The sequence below is a fragment of the Labrus mixtus genome, chromosome 14 (assembly GCF_963584025.1).
Source record: "Labrus mixtus chromosome 14, fLabMix1.1, whole genome shotgun sequence".
Taxonomy (NCBI): domain Eukaryota; kingdom Metazoa; phylum Chordata; class Actinopteri; order Labriformes; family Labridae; genus Labrus; species Labrus mixtus.
The window spans coordinates 16456789-16471511 of NC_083625.1; the positions used below are offsets into that span (position 1 = coordinate 16456789).

The window sequence follows — 14723 nt, forward strand, 5'->3', positions numbered from 1 at the left end:
TGTTTGCCGAAATATTCCCCCTGACCTTTAACCAGCTCTGAAATGCTGTCTTCACCGACTACTTTTTTTTGTATCGATGGGTTTGTAAAGTCGTGTTGTGTACTTGTGTATCTTTCCTTCTTCCCTGTGGTTCTGAGGCTGATGTGCCGTCAGAGTGCAGAGTGTCAAATCAGAACATCTGCTGTCATCGGCCCTGCCTGTCATCAGCAGTCTGCGTCAACACCAAGTCTAATACTTCTTATTGAATATATGCCAAAAACAACAAGCTCTTCATGCTGTTTTAGAAAGAGTTTCCTTTAATGGTATTGGTTTATATTTAAATAAATATATGAATCAAATATTTTTGAAACAAAGCATGGAAACTAACTCCTGCAAATACCTCGAGATGCAAAAGAGAATACTGTATAGTCCACTGAAAGAAATTTACACCAGGGGTTGGGTGCTCTGTGCAAAAGCTCTACACAAGCCTCTTATTACTAGATTCATCTTTGCTGTCTCTGCAAACCACATATCTGCATTTATAACAGCTTATAGGCAGAGTCAAACATGTCTGAGGTGTTGTGAAATCTCAATCCTTCGCTGCAAAATGTGTGTCACACCAAATGTCCCCAAAGTTAAGTCCTGTCAGAGGCAGTCCTCATTCAACTTTATAACATCCAGTGACAATAATATGATAAAAAGAATCCCTAAAACTGCATACTTTTTTTTATCACGGTACATTCTCTCACAGACCATAGCTGTTTTTCAATATGCAGTAAAATTATTATTATTTTGCTGCCCCTACTATTTTATAACTCCTCTAAAATTACAAATTTCCCTCAGGAGCAATTACTCCTGTGTTTGCTGATCATATTAGAGGATTACATGCTACAAAGATAATCACATTCCTGGTCCTAGGATGAAGATGACATCTGGATATAGACAAATAACATTTTCAAACAAATATGTCTAACACAGAGCCTTGGCTCGTAATGCCCCATCTTTGCTAAGTTCTCACAGGCCGCAGGTCTGAGCAAATTTGGAGCAGAACCGAGGCTGATGTGATCCAGTGAGTCAGGGGTGTCGACCACCAGCGCTTCGTGCTGTATTAGAGGCTGCTGGACGGCTGTGTGCTGCTGTGGCAGGCCATGCTACAGGGGAGAGCAGCAACCACAGAGAGCAGAGTGAGAAAAGGCAGCCAAGTTACCCTATTTATAGACGCAGTTGTTTGGGGGGGCTCTGTGAGCTGAACTGTCCAGTCTTCAAACTACACCAACGCTTTCTGCTCTCTCCTACACTGTAGGTGTAGTTGACGGCGATTTTAAACATGAGCAAGGGCATGAACTCTTAAAAAATATCAGAAGAAACTCAGACATGAAAAGGTTTGCAAATCTGACGACATTTACTGTATGATTTATCTTCATGGAAATATGTGCTGTTATGTCAGAGAAATATTGAGGCAAATCATCCACAAGCAGGTTTTCCTTTCTGATGTGTGCAGCAATCACACATTACCCCTAAGTATTCTCACACATTTCAATTTGTTTTACCATTTCAGATCAATAAAAAAGTAATAGCTTGAAGCCAGATCTCTTTCACTGAGAATGTTTAGAAGTAATATCCAACATATGGTTTCCTTATTGAAACACTAAATTGAACATGTCTCCATCCACGTGGAATGAAGTCTCCACCTGTGCCAATCAGTCACCTTGTTTGGAGCTGTAATTGCAGTTTGCCTGCGGGCTGTTCAGTTCAATTTAGGACGGAGCAGCTGAGGTGTGCTTTGTGTGTTTCCTAGATGCATATGAACACACGTTGTTATGGATACGCCTCATCTTTTATCACCACACTGAGAAGAACAATACATCTCTTGGCCTGCATGTTTTTCACATGTTCTAAAAACATTCCAGTATAAAAATTAGGTAAGGAAGCTGGACAAATGTTACTCAAGTCATTATAAGTGAAACTGAAGGTCAGATTGACGGATTGAAAACTGTGATTCGTGGCTCATTTGAAAAGAGTGGCACGGAGATGTGCATTTCCCTTTGGTGCAAACTAAGCTAACCAACAATCCATGGAAACACCTAAGGACTTCAATTCACATGTTTTTATTTATTTATTATTCTTTTTTTTTTGGACAGCGGATTATAAACAAGCTTTAAACAAAAATCTAAAGGTGTGTTTCCTCTGCAGTCCTTAGGTTGTTGTTTTTTTAGGATAAGAGATGTAAATAAAATGTGTGAGAGAAGTGGTTAAAAAGGTGATATAAATTCACTCCTGTATGTGTTTGGGTCAAGGAAGGAGATAGAGGGTAATAATGACTTATTTTAACTTTATCATCAGATAAATATTTATCACAGCATCTTTACTTAAAATCTACATTTACTCAGAATAATGTGATAAATTGCTGTTGCAGATCTTAATAAGAGCCCGAAAGATGAATCGGCCTGTCGTTTATATCGGCCGATATTAACGTATCAAGTGACAATCGGTATTGGCTAATTTTATCACAGATGTGTGCCGATAATAAAATATTTATTCATCAGTCAAATAGCATTTAATTTGAGTTTCATCGTATTACAGATCTCTGTCACCAGCAGAGTGCGCTATATGGATAACAACAAGCATCATCACTATTCAGAGTGTCAAATGCTGATGCATGTACATGTGAAGTTACCTTCCAGTTGAGTGACCATCTTGTCTTTGATATATATCTTTTCCCCAAGTGTTTGATTACTGCATTTGAGGGATAAATGCAAAGAAAGATATCGGTATAGGATTTTTCTACCTTATGTCGATATTGGTATCGGCCCCAAAAGTCCCACATCTGACGGTCCCTAATCTCAATCCCTGTTTATGAAAACATATTTATTTACTGAAAAAGAATCATTCAGGACTGCTGGATCTACTGAAAATAGACTCTGAGTTCAGGTGCAGGTGGAAAAAAGAACTCTTGACTTTGAAGCAGTTTTTCAAGAGGTGTAAGAGCACTGATTCCCTTTGTCAGAAATGAAAATCAATGTTACCTGTTTTTTTCTGTGACAAACCTGCAGCCCACCTGTTCAGACCTCAGGTTATCTTATGTAAGAAAAATAGTCTAAATATAAAAGTTACTTGTATCTGTGTAGGATGCAACCAGCATCATATTCTGCCCCTAATTCATCAAGCACCACTACCATAATATCTCCACTCCACTACTCCATCAGATGCCTCCGGGTCACCATCTCAGCTTTAGCATTTAATGTGCTTTCACATATACTGCAAACCTCACTGAGCAATAATAAGCATTTAAAAACATCAGTGGTGCCATGTTCCTTTGTGTTGGTATCACTGTGAAATGTTGGCAGCGCATTACATTCATAAAGTGCTTCGCTGGTGGATTGCACGCTATTAACTCTGTGCTCGGCTTCTAATGGCAGCAACTCGCATTAAGCAGGGTGGCAAAAACTGCAGAACTCTTTGAGCCATTTACACTGTTTGTTTTCTGAAAACAGTATAAGAAGAATATTGAAATAATACTGAAATATTGAATTAGCACTCTACTCTTTTGAAGGTAATGTGAACTATGGAGAATATCAACGCAACATCAGCCAAAGGACAGAAAATCTGATGTTTGTTTTGTCCTTAAAAACATCTGTTGTTGAGGTCTCATTGGGCAGGAAAACAGATGTGGAATGAAAGAACACAGAGCATGGATAATTAAAATTGCTGGGTTAATTTGTTTTGTTCTGCGAGCTCTTTGCCTGTGGGATATGCAGTTAAAGACGTGAGAATGTTTAATCAGATTTCCATTAATATTCATCTGTGCTTCTGCACCTTAGCTCTCCCTGGTAACCATCACGCTGTTCAAATATCTTCCTAATTACCACATTTTTAGACTTTCACCCCATCCTTTCTCCATTTGTGGGCAATCTGTTCTTCAAAATATCGTTTTGATTCAGTTGCTGCTCTTTCTTTCAAAGACACTTTGTTTCAGAGGATCTCCATGTGACAGTTTAATTACATTCTCAGAATAATAATGGACAAGTGGACTCCCCCCACCACAGTGGAATCGGCTCTTTTAAATTATGTATTATCCCAGTTTTTCATCTTGTCAAGAGGAAAAGAAATAATGGTATGCTTAGGCAGTTGTGCCATCTGCAAACAATAAATACCTGTCAGTTTGTGACTTAGATTCAGAGGTATTCACAGCAGCTATGCCCACAAGTGCCTCAGACAGCTGGGACAGAGGGATTGGTGACGTCTGTTCTTTGGGCCTTCAGATGTCAGTCAAGAATTTACTCTGCAGCTTCAGTCTCCATTGCCTGTCCAGTTGCGCTCTCAACAGTCTTTGAAGCCTTAGAGTTTGTTTTTACCAGCTCAGACTTATAGCCAAAATAAAATCATACCTCCCTGCCAATGATCTAGAAACAGTAATACATGCATTCATAACATCTCGCCTGGACTACTGCAACTCACTATATGTGGGCTTGGACCAGTCATCCATCCAACGCCTGCAGCTTGTCCAAAATGTGGCTGCTCGCCTCCTAACAGGCACAAAAAAGAGGGACCACATAACCCCTTTGCTCCGTTCTCTCCACTGGCTTCCTGTTCGCTACAGGATTGATTTTAAAATTTTACTTCTGGCTTTTAAATCATTAAATGGCTCAACACCTCATTACCTAAGTGAACTACTACATGTTCATGCTCCATCCAGAGCACTAAGGTCCTCCAGCTGCTCCTGTACGTGCCCAAAACAAGGCTCAAAACTAGGGGCGATCGAGCCTTTTCTGTTGCAGCGCCGACACTTTGGAACAGATTACCATTTAATAGAAGATCTGCTGCCACAACTGAACAGTTTAAGTCACTTTTAAAAACCCATTTCTTTTCCTTAGCTTGTATCTCTAGTTGAGTGTTTTATCCCAGCAGTAGTGTCTACTAGAACTTTCACTATTGTTTTGTGTTTTAATTTACTTTTAATTTTTGCTTTTACGTGTCTTTATGATGTTTTGGATGTAATGTATTTTGCCTAATTTACTGTACAGCACTTTGGTCCGCCTCGGCTGTTATAAATGTGCTATATAAATAAAGTTGACTTGACTTGACTTAAAGAAAAGAGCACAATGATTACAAAGCCCTCTAATTCATCCCTCCACATATAACATTGCCTCAAGCTTCCCCTTCTTCATAAACAAGGCAATAAGGCAATAAGGTGTGATTTTCACAACAAGTAATTAATTTGTATTGTTTGCATCTGTATGATTTCAGCGATGAAAACTTAAATGAAATCTAGAGATTTAAAGGTGATCAATTAATAATTCATGACATTACGGGTCACGGAAAAATGTTGTGTAAAAAAAAGTTGTTTTACAAAGCCCTCCTGCTTTAATTAAACAAATTAACATTAGTTAATAATCGATGATCAAACTTCTCAAATGCATTGACCTTCAGTTTCTGCTCTTAGAAATAATTAATGACTTTGGCGATATATATAATTTATGTTTAGTCACTACTTAATACATGACTGTTGACTTATATATATATATTATTGTATTATGTATGGCTGAATGAAAATAATACCCATACATAAATTAGAATAAAATGATTACAAATTAATGAATACATGAAGGATAAGCACTTAAGGAAATAATATAAAATGTCTCAGACAGATTTGGCAGTGTTATAGTGATGAAGAACATTATTTTTGGTTGATTAGAGGTATTGCTAATCTAAACGCTACACAATTGGAGTCTGTGAGAAATTAAACAATCCTATTACAACTTTGACCACATCAGTATTGCATGTTTCAGGTCTACTTCTTGTAGAGTTGTCTCATAGAAGATCTCCAGAGGGGTCCAGTGATCCACTTTGGCTCCAATCCGACAACACCAGCTGACCAGCCAGGTGATGAAGACGAGTCGGAATGTTTCTCAGCTGGCCAAAAGTATCCACCTTGGTAGACTTGGTAGAAAAGTCTCTGGAGTTTTACTTTATATCTGTTGTTCAAAGGCAGGAGTGTGACTTTTGATGTATTAAATTGAGATATCTTAAGGTGCAAAAGATAAGAAAAACAGGCTTTTGTTGCTGTTGCAAAAGCAAAACTCAAGAGCTCGACGAGAAGACAGAGAAGATGAAGAAGAGAGAGAGCGCACACTAGTTTATCAGAGACCTAAAAAGGACAGACTGTCTCATGGTATATCAAATCAAATCTGTTGTGATGTTTTGTCGATACAAAGTCACAATTCTTCACCCCTTTAAAAAACAATCAAGTTTAAAGTGATAAACATGAAGAAACACAACATTTCACTTCACCCTAGAAGAACGCATAAAATACAGAATTATCAGGCAAACCTAAATTAATCCAACATTATCCTAAAAGTCCTCAAAAGATCCTAACAAATGATCTCTTAAGACGTTTATTTTCAACATTGTTCATTGAAATCACAGCCGTAGAACTAAAAAGTAAAGCATTGGCAACAAACTTTTGGATGGCAGTTTGGTATAAATGACTTTTTAATAACAGTTATCACATTTCATGCTTGTGTGTACGAGACAGAAATAAAGAGTGACATATACTGTATATGCTCTAAATGCGTTTGAGTTATTGCAGTCTTGAGTTTGTATCAGCCTGGTACATTTCAAGTCCAAGATATTGCCCTGTAATGTGTTTCAGATGTGCTTAGCCATAGTGAGGATGGATGGGAAGTGACTGTTCAGCTTCATTATCTCATAGTCATGCCCGCTTTTCAGTAAAAGCCATATTAGAGTTTAAGCTTGTTTTATTTGAGGATTTTCCTACTCATGCTTTTGTCACATCTTGTTTATATAATTGTGATGCATCTTGTACTTTCATGACACATTCATCCTTAAATCATCTTCACTTGGTTTGAAACTCTGCCGCAAGGCTCCCAGCAAAGTCTCCTTACACATATTTGTCCTCTTAAAGCTTGTTTACACTTTATCAGCTCATTTCAATTTGATTTAAAAACCCTGTTCATTAACCAGCCCTTCAGTGGCAGATTCACAATTAGATTTTATGCAAAGTGAGTTTAATACTTGTTTAATACTTCATTAAGGCATCTATGCATCATTTACTGTATTTAACTTAATACTTTATCACTAAGCATTAACGCACAGACTTTGGTTATTATCTGCGTAGTAAAATTGCCAGGTGTCAGGTGCATACTTAAGTTTCTTCATTAGGCCCATAAACACTGTGTGTCCAGTATTTAGTGCGTTAGGCAGCTCATGTAAATACTTGAGCCAAAATGTCTTCCATTCAATCTGTTAACTATTAGCTGCAGGATTAAATGAACAAACAAAATGAAGGACTCGGACCCAAAACTGGCTTGTTTGTTTAAGAGGATGCATCTGTGTGTTTCTCTTCATGCTAGCTGCTGCATGGCTCTATGGAGGGTGAAGTCGTTTGGTCGGCCCTAACTCAAGCTTCACCATCACGTTCATATTTGTGGCTTTGACTCAACAACTACTCACCATATTAAAATGGTGGCCAATTTCCTATGATATGGTGAATAATCTTCTTTCCTATTAAAACAGGAGAAAAAAAGTCTAGCAGGACATTATGCCTAATTTATTAATGAAAACACATATCTGATATTTCTATCCTTTACACATCAACGGCCTTCTCGTGTTATAACAACGGACTACCGCCGCCTGCTGACATGCCGAGTTATTTCCTCTCACACATGCACAGAATGTACAAAAGGTGACGTGAGGGGACGCCACGGTCATTTTCTCCAGATACACTTTTTAAGATTTTGGTTGAAATTGTCTTCAGGTCCTCAATTAATAATTAAGCACTCTGAAAAAGAACCAAGAAAATCCGTCACCTGTAGCATGTAAAAACTTTGACCAATGTCTGCCACGAGGTACCAATCTGATGAACCAATCACGCCTCCCTGCTCGTACTCTACCCCTTGCGTGAACTAACCCACACTCAAAGCGCATCACAGATGACAGAGTTTATACTGTGAGTTCATTGTTGGCTGTGTGAGTAGTAAAAGAAGTTGTTTTTTTTTAACATAAAGTTTAGTGTTTACTTACTGCTGAATGAGACATGAGACATTGAGTTTCTACACAATGCAATCGATGAGCTAAGGTCCACTTTTGGAGCAACGCCGCTCGTGCATGTAAGTGAGGGGCGTGGCTTTTGAGGGAGCACAGACGGGATGGGTGGCGGAGCACCGAGGGAATGCTACTTTAAGAATCATGCTACTTCAACCCTGCCTTTAATTCCCTCCTGCCTTGGCTGTGCTCCATGCTAGAGCTAACCAGTAGATGTTTGCTAACTGGCAAAGCTGTCAAACAGGATAATAGTTACAACGGTTAAACTATTATCTTGCTGATGCTAGCATTTAGCCCAAAGTCCCTGTACTGCCTGATTAAGCCAACAAGCTGCTAGCACAAACTTAGACTCTTGTCTATAGTATTTTTGTATTATGGGTTTAGGCACACAAAGCAACTCTAGATAGGTTACAGTGACCTTTGAAAATACTTTCTTTTTATTTTATTTAAGTCACTCACTTTTGTAACAAAAATTACATTATATAAATATTAACTAATACAATATAGAAAATACATTTTCAAAATATATATTTTTTCTAACTTGAATAGATTTAAATATCTTGTGACATGTGCTCACCTTGAAGGAAGTGAAGTTAATTTGCTCTAATGTTTAGAGCTGTGAGTTGAGACCTAGAAGGGACAGGGGGGAAAAAAAACAAGCGTAATTATTTATACATGAATAAATGTTGAGATTCCATCTTCCAGAAGGTTAGGTAGATTTTGCCTGACGGTCAAACACAGGGACATCCTGTGCTGTGTCCGCCGTCTGTCTGTGTGATTACACAGAGCTGTCAGCTAAAACTGAACTAAAACTAGTGTCATGGAAGGACACATCTGCACCCTGCATTTGTCCACTCAGCCGCTCTACAGAAATATATTTGACAGATTCACTGAAACACAACAGCCTCTGTAGTTCCCAATGACAAAACACCTAACTGTACAGTCACTATTAGTTATCACTTTTAATGATTTTTCTTCTTTTCATTTCTGAGTGACACTTTTTTCTCCCAGAGACTAAAATATAAAGTAGCATCAGATCTGCTTTTAATGATACAATAGGTAGAACACAAATGAGATTGAAAGGTCAGAATGAAACTGATTTTCTTTCAGTGATGAGCGTTAAAACCAGTCTGTGTTGCGAGATGTGGTAAGATGATATTCTCAAGGCCCTTACTGAAGCTAAAACTCTGTGTTGTGTAATAAATACAGGCATTTTGTAGGAAGCCTTGGAGGATCTTGGAACATAAAAGGTTTTATTGTGAAATTTTAGAGAACTCGGCAAGCTCTTTTTATCCCCTGACCTTTTCTGGGAGCTACAGACCACTTACTGCGGCCCTGACCTTGGGGACGATAATAAAAAAAGTACAATATCATCATTTCAAGAACTTTGAATGCATTACTTTTATTATTTAGTTACATGTAACAGCCTCTCTTGGGAGCCAGGAGGGCAGGCACATACTGTAGTGTCTGTTTTGGCAAATGCATTATTATTCCCATTTTCCTGTGCACTTTCATTAAGGTTTTCTATTTCAATGGCTAAATAAAAGTTTTGTTTTGAAAACGTCTGCTGCAGTCTGACTTGCAGGAAACTTGATAACACTTTGTTAGATGATATCTGCTGGCTTTTGATCCCTGACCAGGAATAAATAATTGCTCTAGGTGAACAGTTCCTCTGTTTGGTTCTGAAGACATTGTTTACAACTCCATTTCTCATCTTTAATTAACCAGTGCCAACCCTCATTTATTTTGTCTGCCCAGAGAAAATGAGGCTGCGCCTGCATCAAAGAGCTTCTGCTGTGTACTTTCCAATTGTCCCAGCAGGCTTTGTCCCCAAAAGTCATCTTAAATGTGAATAGCAGAGCTGTGCCCGTTGTTGTGAAGTTCCGCAACTAATTTCACAGGTTGCTGCTCTGAGTAATGACACTGAAACAACTTTGATTAGATAAACAAGTGAAATCACAAAAGCATTCCTTACAGAATGATTCAACAACAGGAGTAAAAAAACATAGCCCACATAGCTTTGCATATAACTTAGAAATGGTTCAGATACAATATCAAAAGTGTACACTTGACACCGTCCACTCTGTTAATGTTTTTCGTTTGTTGTATATTTCTTTTTATTATTTCCTGTTTGTTTGGTTTTTTTTGCAGTTTTTTACTCACCCTGTCTTTTCAGATCCTGCTCCTCATCTTCCTGCCTTGTGTGTCGGTCCCACACTGATTCCCCACACCTGTGTCTCATCATCCCCTGATTGTCTGTCTATTTAACCCATGTGCTCCCTTACATTGCCAGTACGTAGTGTTTCAAGTTCAACAAAGTTCAATAGTGTTAGAAACAAAACATTTTTTATCCAATGTGACTAACAGACGGACTGTTTCAACACAGCCTTGCATGATTAATAAACTAAATGAAATGCTGGTGGGTCACCTCCCTCACCTATTACTAGCCTATGTTACCCTTCCCTCTTGGACCTGTGTGCAGTAGTTCCTTTACATAATCGTCCCATGTTGAACTCATGGTCAAACTGGCCCAGTTACTGGTAGCTGTCAATTCTTATGTAAGGTTTGTCAGTTCAGTTCAACTTCCTGAGGGTGTTCCCTTTTCTGAAAGGTGATGCCACATAATCTTTTCAAACAGGCCCACATGCTGCCTCACTTGTTCAGGGCAGTTCAAGCCTCGTAGGTATTTGTTTTTGTAGCAGCATCAGTGTTTAAATGTTTTCACAAATGTTCACAGTGGATTGTGAAGAATGATCACAACTGAGTAGAAATAATTTTCATTTTTGATGACTTCATTGGGGATGACTGTGGTTGTGTGCTCCCTGCTAACACTGTTATGTCTAACACTGGATGTGCCTGTATTTAGGCCACTCTACTCCCTCAGGCTTACAACTTGTGTGCTTAATTCTGTGGGTTAAAACAAGCACTGGCTATATATAAAACAAGGTCAAGTTCACTGACTTTGATAGATTGGTATTGATAAGTGATTGAGTATTCTAGGATATATCTGTGGTGTTTTTTGTGTGACTTTACACACAGTATTCTTCTTTGAAACCAGTGCTTCTGTTTGTTTGCACTGAATCTCACTTATTTGCACGAGTTTGTGGTATACCTTCACATGCAGTTTATCCTCTTGCCAGAAAAACAGTATGCTATGAATTGCACCCACCATATGGTACACGCTTCATGAATGCCATTTTAACTTTAACACCATCAAAGGTTCTGGAGAGACCTGCTGACATTTCCACACTATTGAATCTTGCTAAAGAGGTTTTGTTTCAGGAAGACTCCCCGAGCAGATCTTATTTGCCACAGTAGGAAGTGGGAAGCATGCCCAAGGTGTGTTGGATACACGGTCCTGTTCTAACCTGAATGCTCTCCTATAGACTTCTTCACTGACGTACTGCTCGATATTTACTCCCAAACTTCATACTAAAGGAAACTGTGTTATCAGACTGTCATGTTAGGGACTGTATGAAAATGATCAGTAGAAGAGAGGGGGCAAAAAAGAGATGTGTCTTGCTTTTTTCTATGGTCACTTTTCTATGAAAAGAATTGGTGGCCTTTAGCTATTTTTTATTATTTATAATTTTATTTTTTATTATATTAATAGTTACATTAGAAAATGTTTGTTTAGTACCATAAGATGGGGACAGCTGTCTTAATCAGGGTTTTATTCATTTGTACTTAAGCAGTACACATTTGGGGTTCCACTAGGAGGTACAATTTGTGGTATCTAAAAAGTTGTGCAAATTTTAAGCAAGGCTTTGCAATCATTGGTATTTTTGCTGGTGCACAGATACATTGTTTGGGGTCAAACTAACTTTCTCATTAATACAACTTATTTTTTCTTGGTCCCTTTTTTTCTTCTCTTCCCTGTCAAGGTTCACTAATGTCTGTTTGCCTTTGTCATGATGTAATGTACATAGTAAATAGTAAAATAATAAATGAACTTGAGCTTGTATAAGCACTTTTTTAGTCTTCTGACTACTACTACCGTTGTACAGTTTACCCAATTTTTAACATTATAATCCTCCGAATGCACACAACAGACGAGATTCAGCCAGACCGTGAGACCACACACCTGCCGTTAGTAAAACGTCACAGTGGCGATTCCACAGACCAGAGATCTCACAGAAACTTACATGATCAACGTGACTTCAGAAGAAAACAAATATGGAGGATTATCCATGTCATCATCCTTTTGAAGCGAAAAACCAAAAACAAGTAAAAGCATATGGGTGAAATCCTGGCTGAGTAGATGGATAAGGCGCGAGCTGTAGGTGAATTGTTAAAGTATGCTACATCCAGTTGGTGGCGCTTCACCTCATTGCCCTTGCAGGCAGCCCGATCTGGAATTGTAAATATGGATCAATATATATATGATCAGGCCCAAAATTGGGTGTAGCCAGCCTAAGTAAAGTGTCAATCCAAGTAAAGTGTCAATCAGTAATTTATCCATTCATACACATTAACTGGCCGCTGACGCAGCAGGGGGAGCAATTTGGGATTCAGTGTCTTGCCCAAGGTGTGACTTGCTCTTTGACATGTGGCTGCAGGAGCTGGGGATCAAACTCACAATCTTCTGGTTGAGAGACAAGCGACTAACACTGAGCCACAGCTGCCCCCATGTCCCGACTGTAAATACCAAATTAAGGCTGGTAAGGTGTTTGCCTTTGGGCTATGCCAGAAAGCCTCGTCTTTAATCATGGCTTCTTCCATGAAACTCTACCTGCAGTACTCAACTAACAAAGTGGGAGAAGAGGTGTTGGAGGTGCACACTGGCAATGACAGAGGTGTCATCCTCCCTCTCACTTTTCAGTGTCCTAGGAAAATCATTTTGGAGCTTTTATTTCAATGTAGACAAGGTACACAATGTTTCTTTGACACTAGAATATTTGTACATTTTTGAGCAACTCATGAGATTTCTCAAAGACAAGTTAAAAATGGGATTCAGGAAATAACTTGCATACAGTCCCTGATCTGGTTCAACAGCATTGAGACAGCATGGAGAGTTAAAGTGATGTATTGCAAACTGCAATAGATGTTGAAACACAATGATCTTGCATAAGCATGACTTGTAAGAATTTCACTGAAACTAGTACTCTAACGGTTCATGTGGCAGGGGATCATATTTAGAAACCACATGCTTACTGTGGTGTGTGTCTGTGAAAAGGTCATAACATTATTTTTGCTCATTAAATTGAACTTAATTATAGTGCAGTTGTTCAGCTTGCGGTGTCGTGTGAGAAATTAGAGTTGTGTGCCAAGCATTAAATCACATCCAGATCAATAAGCAGGGACTCTGTAGTGTTCTGCTGTGCTGGTTTTTCAGTAGTCTAACAGGAGGCTGTAATGATTTCTACCTCTCACGCACACATATACGGTATGTGTGTATAGTGTATCAGTCTCTCTCTCGCTCTCTCTCTCTCTCTCTCTGTCTATATATACACACACACACACATATATATATATATATATATATATATGCTACAGTATAGACATGCTAATTGATATACTGTTCAGTTAATCTAATGGAATGTAAAAGTTGCCTGCTGCAGTAATGAGTAAGCAGCACTGGAGTGAATTAATGGATTTAACTTTACTGTCTTGAAATAGATAAAAGATTAAAGAGGATGAACTTTAAGCAGAGGAAGGTTCATCATTAAAGATTAAGTTCAATAACTTTATTCCAATAGAATGAATCACAGTGCTGCAGCATGGAGAACAGAGAGAGCTTTAAATAATTCATTAACATATAACATAAAGCATTTTATATGACTGTAAATCACCTGTAAACTTAATCTAGCTTTGAGATTTCGTAAAACCCTCCATGCTGCATTTAGCACAGGCTGTAGACATGATTACAGACTATTGATTTAGACAGGAATTAACAGAGTTGGGGTTCTCAAGAAGACGAGTGAAAAAAAAAACAGAGCGATGTAATCGAGTGTGTAGATCTGCATCAGATTTAGCAGAACTGCTTTATTAGTGTCAAGCTCTTAATCACAGCAGTGTGTACAAGACAAGCTGAGGGTTTGTTGACATTCATTCATCAGGCATTTAGATGGATGGCTTGAGATTACCCAGCAATCAAGTCTGATTTCCAGGCAGAGCACAACTTCCTTGCCATATTGATGGTGTTATAATTGGATGGACTCTGTTATATCACCAACATTTTAAGTAACAGAGTCCATAGATCTGTCTGCACTGATTCCTCCCTCTACCTCATAGACTCTCTGCTGTCTGAAGAAGCAACTTTAATAGATCAACAACTAAAAGTACAAAGGTTAATTAAAAAAAAAATTAATATTAATATCTCATGCTTTGTATTTTGTGAGTCTGCATTCAAAGGAATACTTTTATGTATGTATGTATGTATGTATGACTGTCAACAGCAATAATTGTCCATGTTTTCTCCACAACAGAGTACCAGTCCGCCCGACTTGCCAGTGAAGTCCTCCTCCTGCAGCAGCATGCTGACTTTGTTGATGATGGACCCAACTGGTAGCTAACTGGATTCCATGACACTGAACTAGACTCTGGAAGCTGGATGTGATGGCACTGGCAAAGAGGAGGTAAAGACTTTGAGTCAGTTGAAATGAACAACACTCTCTGGACCTCCCTCAACTGGTACTAGCCTATACAGCAAATCTGTCACCCTTTCAACCACTTTTAAA

At 38.5% G+C, this 14723-nt stretch overlaps 1 long non-coding RNA gene across 1 annotated transcript; it reads right to left on the reverse strand.

Annotated features, from left to right (window-relative positions):
• Positions 1 to 7704: 7704 nt before the first annotated feature.
• On the reverse strand, positions 7705 to 10294 carry LOC132988757 (uncharacterized). The gene is made up of 3 exons (XR_009675851.1): positions 10207 to 10294; positions 8621 to 8673; positions 7705 to 7780 (listed from the first exon to the last, which is right to left on the reverse strand). It is a non-coding gene; the product is annotated as an uncharacterized LOC132988757 (long non-coding RNA).
• Positions 10295 to 14723: the final 4429 nt, after the last annotated feature.